We start from the raw sequence: 7,811 nt of genomic DNA on the forward strand, positions 1-7,811 counted from the left end.
ACAGATCCAAATCATATATGGAGCCCTCAACATAGTCTGTCAATTTGATGGGGTTACGCAGGATTCCATTGCAAGTCCGTTAAAGTAATGAGATTTGGGAGGAGAATGAATAGGGTTTACGTAAACCTAGGTTTCATTTATCATGTTTTTGTCGTCGAGTTTAGCTCTTCCCTAGGGTTTATGGCGGTAGAGAAAATGGAGAGCGTCAATGGAGCTCAATGGTAGGAGCCCTCGCAAGATTCATTTCATCGGAATATATCGTTACGATTCGGCTCTTCTCTGTTGTAGACGGTGGTGTGGTATGCTATGGCTTGCAACTTATGGGCTGCAGAGATCCGAGACTGCAGAGACTATATATATATATATATATATATATATATATATATATATATATATATATAGTAATAGTAAGCATGGCTAAATTATATTATCTAAGCTAAATTTATGGTATTTATAGCCATGAGTTTCGTCTCTGTCTCAAAGCAAGGAAACCTGATAGATAACACAAGAGTACTCTGCCCCTCGAGGGGGCAACCAGAGCTTACATTGTTTTTAAAAAAGATGGAACCATATGACTTCCATAGGAGGGCAAGGCCTCAAAGTGTTTGGATAGTGGACTGATGAAAGATGATCATTTTAGCCCGTATAATGACCTACATTTCTTTTATAATTTACATTACAGTTTATTTCATTTCACTATAATATTATTTTACATTTCATTTTTTATATTAATAATATTCATTTTACTTTAATAAATATATATAAACAATGTACAAATATATATTGTACATTTCATTTATATATAAATATGGATGTATATTTCATTTACAATGCACACAATAATCTACATTTCCTTTATAATTTACATTTCATTTCAGTTCAATATTTAATATATATAACTCATCTGCATTTCATTTATATTTATAAATAATCTACATTCAATTTAATAAATAGTGAACAAATAAACAATGCACAAATTATAATAAATAATGTAAAAATAATTCATTAAATCATTCCCTCTGAAAACAAATTTCATTTAACTTCATACATTTATATTCAAAATTTCTCAATCCTCCTTTTAGAATTGAGATATGAATTACTTTTCCAAATTTTTTATTCACAAAGAGGGCTCAAATGATTTTATTCACAATAACATGAGTCCCTTCTAAAACCTAATATTTTATATTATCACCGACCCATAATGTTAAAATCATTACATGTATATTTCAAAAGTAGCAACATAACTAAAAAGTTTACCCCTACCCTACATTCTTGAGCTTCAATCATCTGGTGAGGACCCCGACCCTACATTCTGGAGCTTCAAGCATCTGATGAGGCTTTATTGCCATGCATAACATGTAGATTAAATTTGTAGTTATAAAGGCACAGGCTCAATGACGGTTGTCATGACCAAATTCTTTATTTCATAGTTCGCAACGCTGAAGCCATCTCGGTATTTGTAGAGATGGTAGAAAGCTCTCAGAATGTCAAATGCATGTTTCTTGGAAGTGATTGGAACATTGCTATCAGGTCTCAGATACTCCCAATTTAGTTCCTTTAGTAATTTGTTGACCATGGAGTTGATATGATTGATGGCATCTTCCTCTGTTGACTCGGGATTCTCTTCCATATAACATGATATACACGAAGATTTTTCTCCACGGCTCGTTTATCCAACTCTAAATTAGAACCAATCATGCAATGCAAAGAAAAACTAACCAATCATGCAATCCAAAGAAAAAATCCTTCCATTAACAGGATATACCTGGTAAGTGTGAATGTCGCCTTTTAGTCGGAGAATGGAACATGCCACATCATTGAGCCTGGAAGGAAAGTCTATTTCTTGTAGGATGTGATGAGGAAAGGGAATGCCCAACGTCAGAATGGGTTGCAATGTGCCAATGCGATAACCGAAACTAACTTTCCCGTTATCCAGGTACTCCTCAAATGTTGGCAAAAAACCACTGAAAATCCACTTCGCTTCTTTCATATAAGCATCAATATAAGCCTCCAACTGCACAGGCAACAGCACAAGCAAAGCAAATGAACTAATAATCACATTACGTTCTCACAAATAAATAGTTGTGTATGTATGCTTTATTACTGTACATACAGCCTTTCGGGCATAGCTGAGCGTGTCTCGGCCTTGAGACTTTTCTGCTTCTCCTGCCATTTCGTTAACGGTTTCGTAAAGCACCATATATACTCCTTTCATATATTCTGGAAGCCAGTCCGTCGCAGACGGATGCCACCTGATCATATAAACACAAATTTTGGTCAAGTAAATTAGTTCCTAAAGATTAATGGAGTGATGAAGCTTACATTCTTCTAAAATTCTTTGAATTGGTCATCGCCAGTACAACCTCTTAACTGCCGCTGTGAAGAGTTCTAGCTCATCCATCGTTCCAAAGGTGTCGTAAATATCGTCAAGAACCGTGCCAAGATGACTTATTTTGGCAAATCCAAGTCTGAACGAAGAATGTTGAGGTTCACTATCAATGCAAGATGCCAAAGTGTAATATTCCACGTGACGATGCCGAGGGAAGGTCATTTGAGAGAAACCCGAATCTTTCCACCATCTACACACAAAGTTCATAGATTTCACGTTATTTTACAGTAGACCACTCAAATCCTAGTTTGTCTGCTAAACAGATATTATCCGATGACATAATTCATCGCATCACCTGGAGAGAAGTTTTAGTTCTTGCTGTTGTAAAGAGTGAAACATATTGAACTCCAACTTTGCAAGTTCTAGAAGTTTTTGGGTCTTCATATTTGGCGTCCTGGAAAGAAACAAATGTAACGAACATTAATTGAAAATTTGACAGGAAATCTAAATTGTTAACACAGATTTTTTGTGAAAAGCAACAATGTTCCTTGGCTTAATGGACAAAACAACATCAAATGGCCTAACTGTATCTGTTTATATATCAAAGAACATATATCCATCTTCATCCAGATTTAATAAGGCTTTGGATTTCTCTCAACATAAGTGGATCCATGGAACTTTGCGAATAAAAAATGTTGTTACACGATGAAATCATGGACCTACAAATAAATGGGGTCCTGTCCAAATACGTCGATGGACCATATTCCAGAACGTACGATATCTGCCAACAACAAAATTTAAATTGTAAAATACAGATCACAACATATGTGTAAATTAGGCTATGTCATGTTATGATGATAGTATGACCCCCTCACCTCTCGTGAAAGACCGCAGACCGGAAGCTTTAGTATGGCTTCTTTTAAATATATTGTAGAGAAGATTTCTGCCTCTTCCATAACTTTCTCTCCCGGAAAGGCAATTTGGGAAGCCCGAAATAAGTTGAGAACAATTCTTATCTCTCCGTCTGTTTGAATGGCCGAACATGCAAACTGCCCATTTTGTTCTTTGAAGCGTTCTAAGACATCTGATGTTAACGTATAACGTATTAGTAATAAATATCTGCAAGTAGATGGAAGCTCAGAGCTATCATAAAAGAACTTCAAAGAGGGACTTATTTAATAGATTTTTATGCATACCTGAAGACACCGGATATCCGTGTAGTCGAAGAGTTCGAAGTCCCAAGGCAGTTGAGTTGAGATCGGCAACAACACTGTCTCTTCCACACCGAATGCCTTTTCCATTCCAATAACTATAGAAAATGGTCAACAGTAAGAGGATTTCAATATTTCTTTAAAAAGCTAATTTTTCAGATTCCTCGAAATTGAAATGATGATAGATTTGATGTTTCCTCGAATTTCTAAATTAGGATTACATTTTTTTACTGGAAGAAATTTTTTTCTGAAATATTGGCAAGGATTCAATGTACATTTATATAGAAATCTGCAAAAAATCATAACTCATAAAACGAAATGAATGAAAGTCAATCAGAAGATTTTGGATACACTTAAAAGATCATTGATTCCTCCCCTGTTTGAGAAAAAAACAACCATAGAAATGTTAGATATCCCTCTATCAAAGTGAGAACATAAATGGGAAGATAATGTTACGGAACAAATTCAGAATCATTCGATTCAGCCACGGATTACCTTATCATGCTCATATAGATTAGTGATCAACTTGCTGCAGTTGAGGAAAAGATTACAGATGCAGATCATGCCACTGACTGAATTTCCAACTTCATGTCAAAGTTATTTGTGCTTGTAAGAATCTTCATAATGTGAGAATATATTTACAAGAAGTATTGAATGGAGTTAAAAAGATAACCAGAAGGGTCGTGATCAAAACATAACAAACAAATAAGGGTCCAGGTAAACTACCTAATAAATATAAGGACAATATTAATGAGTCAACCTCATATTGAAGGAAAAAGAAGTTCAATAAAATCAACTGCTAAAATTAAATCAATAAATTTGTTTGGGAAGAGTATAGAAATAAATTTATATTTGCAGCCTTTTGTATGGACCCAAGTAAGGCAACTAAAACAGGACATGGTATCTTTGTTTACGGTTAACGGAAATAATTGTTCAATTTAAGATGGAGGATATTATTATCTTATATATATGAAGAAGCATGAATATGAGGATTCGTCTTCTTACTGATTAGCCGAGGATCTGCAGTGTATCTAGTTGTTTTGAGACATGTTTTTGTGGGATGGACCTATTAGAAGAAAAGCTATTTAAATGAAAACTTTCCTTTTAATGAAAACGAAGTTCGTTTTTTATTTTGAAAAATAAAAAAGAGAATAAGTATGAGGATTGCAGTGGAGCAAATATTGTAGAAAATATATGAAGATGGGAAGTGGAAAATATTGGAAAAATATATGAGGATATGGAAAGGGTATATATAAAAGAAAATAGATAGAGAGAAAAAAAATATAGGACAAGTTTATTGAGGTGGAGGAATTGCCCGGATGATCTTTTTGGCAGGGTTGATGATCTTTTTGGCTGGGTGAAAAAATTTCAACAAATCTTGCGCAAGGAGTGTTCATATTCTATTGCAATCAAGTAATCTCTACATGGAATGGAATATTCCCCATATGGCGCACGAAAGATGAGATGGGCTTGGATAACATTCAAGCTGGGGAGTGGGAACGGATACGATGGTAGTTGCGGTGGGCGGGCATCGGAAGGGAGAATGGAGGCGTCAGGATTACTTTTTGGACATTCCAAGTATTCACATATTTGGTGACTCAAAGGCTATCATTAAACATATATTGGGGAATAGCAATATCACTCAAATGCATCTTCAGGGATGGCTCAATAGTATTGGGCCTTTATGGGGCTTTCATAGTGACTACTCGATTCAACATATCAGAAGGGAATACAATCAGAATGCTGATTTGCTGTCAAAGAAGGGACTAATAGACACTATGGACTGGATGCATATAAAGTTAACACTAGACAACAGTACAATGGATATGGGGAATTTTCCCATCCCTCGATAGGATATATATTTTACGTTTTCGCATTATGTATATGTTGGATATTATGGACTGTTTTATTTTTTGGTTTTTTGTAATTTTGGTTACTATACTGTTTATTATGATCCCTGTAGTTAATGTTGATGAAGTATATATGTGTATTTTTATATGGAAATAATGATCCTCTTCCTTATTGATGATGAGATAGAGTTGTATGTCTACATATCATGTGGACAAGAACTATATGGAGGAGATGTATATGTTTCTGTATGGAGGAGATGCCAAAGAGTTACATGATATTTAGACAGATGTATTGGTTTATACATATCAATATAAATACACTGTTTTTTCTTGCTGAAAAAAAAAAATGTTTTTGAAGGTAGAAATAGATTCAGCACCATCAAAAACTTCTGGTGCACCCAAAATATTGAAGTTTAACAACTATAACCTGGATTTACAAAAATCCCTACTGAAATTTATCAAAACATTACCAAAATTTTCAAGATTTTCAAGGCGAAATACAATCTGGTGAGACTACAGCGATGGTTAGACTACAACAAAAATATTTTTTTTTCAGAAGAAAAAGCATAATATATTCATATAAAAAAGATTACATAACGCAAATGCAAGAAGCATATGCAGAAACGTGGTCTCAGCCACATACAAATTTGTTTTAAACAGATCACCAAATATAGCCCCGAAAGGCAACAAGGCAAACCCATCTATAGGGTGCAGATATGGCACCAAAGCACCAAGCAGACAAGCATCGGAAGACAGCGCAAGATCTGACTGCCCAATACATAAGGAGAGGCACGAAATGAGGAAGAGAGCAGCAATAGAAGTCACTCCTTCCCCACCCCCTCAAACTCTCCACCCGAATCAGACGAGAAACAGAGGAAGAACACATAAGAAGGTAAACAATAATGAAAAAATGGGATGGGATGAAAAAAAACACATAAGAAGGGAAACAATAATGAAAAAATATATAAGGAGGTGGTGAAAATATTGAAAAAATATGGCATAGAAAATCAAAATATATAAAGATGGGATGAAAAAAAACACATACGAAGGGAAACAATAATGAAAAAATATATAAGGAGGTGGTGAAAATATTGAAAAAATATGGAATAGAAAATCAAAATATTCCTTCAACAAAGTAAATATACAATTGAGATACTGGAAAAAAGACCCGCCGGAAATTTATGAAGGATAAATAAATAATGATGATAACGCTGCGATGACTTACCTGTAAACATAATCCAGAGCTGATTTTATTTCACTTTTGAAATGCCTATCGATTCCCAAACGTTCAATGCTATCGACTATAGAGAGCCGCATAAGGAGATCATTGCAGGGGGTGATTAATTCTCCATCTTTAACCGAGATTAAATTGATCATGTCTTTTACTTCTCCAATAAGTTTCTGAACACTATCATGGTACGAAGTTGCCTGACCCATATAATACATTCAGAAATGTAAATAAAAGGAATTTCAGTTGTCAGTGAAGAAGGAATACGAGAAAGAAAAACTTCAAAGATGAAAATTACCCCGTAAGGCTTTGACAGGGACTGTATGAAATTATCGTCGCACAGGTTGGAATGATGATTGGCTACGCGTCTCTGTACGCCTGCGGTTATCCGACACATGCGGGTGGAAGTTGAGATCGTTCTGCGGACAACCTTAACCTCGCTAGAACTGACCAACGATTTGTGCACGCACCATCTGGGAGCCAGCGGTGCGACAGAAAGCAGAGCCATTCCTATTCGATATGATATGATATACCAAAAAGTGAAGCAGCTTAAAATAATGAACTGAAATTCTGCGAGATCCACCTTACCTGGGTTACTTATTTATAGGCAAATAGCCAGCCGTGAGCAAATTATTGGTATATTAGATAAAAAAGATTAAGATAGTTAATGAGATAGATTGTTTTTTAAAAGTTTCACAATAAACGCTCTTAATTTTAACTAAATAAATTATCCTAATTAATACCCATCATCCAAATCATCGTACGGCATCTCCTTCTGTCGTAATTTTCAATCATAGTGGGGCATCTCCTTGTGTCGTAATCTTCAAGCAAACAACGCTGTAAAATCTGACTAATCGAGCTTGTCTCACTTCGACCGACCAGCTCACTAAGCCTTCAACTATCCACGTGTTCAATCAATAAAGAGAATACACTCACTACGAGCCAATCACCCGAATCCTTTTTTTCGGAGGGCTAAAAAGTCTATATGTTGTACTGTTAGTGGTTTTTTCGACAAATGATAAAGGGTTTTATATATATTTTGAACAGAAGTATATTTTAGGAAAAATAGATTGGAAAAATTTACCTGAAAAGTTTTTAAAAAGACGTACTATAGAGAATTCGTATTAAGTTATATTGAAAAAAAACAAAAAAGAGCCTAATAGGTCGAAAGGCTTCCAAAAAGTCGCACCATA

The 7,811-nt window shown here is 35.0% G+C and overlaps 1 pseudogene; it reads right to left on the reverse strand.

Annotated features, from left to right (window-relative positions):
- Positions 1-1,375: 1,375 nt before the first annotated feature.
- Positions 1,376-7,126, reverse strand: LOC149255577 ((R)-linalool synthase 1, chloroplastic-like; annotated as a pseudogene).
- Positions 7,127-7,811: the final 685 nt, after the last annotated feature.

The sequence above is a fragment of the Pinus tabuliformis genome, chromosome 7, assembly GCF_031772625.1.
Source record: "Pinus tabuliformis cultivar Carrire ecotype Pingquan chromosome 7, CPIR1, whole genome shotgun sequence".
Classification (NCBI taxonomy): Eukaryota; Viridiplantae; Streptophyta; class Pinopsida; order Pinales; family Pinaceae; genus Pinus; species Pinus tabuliformis.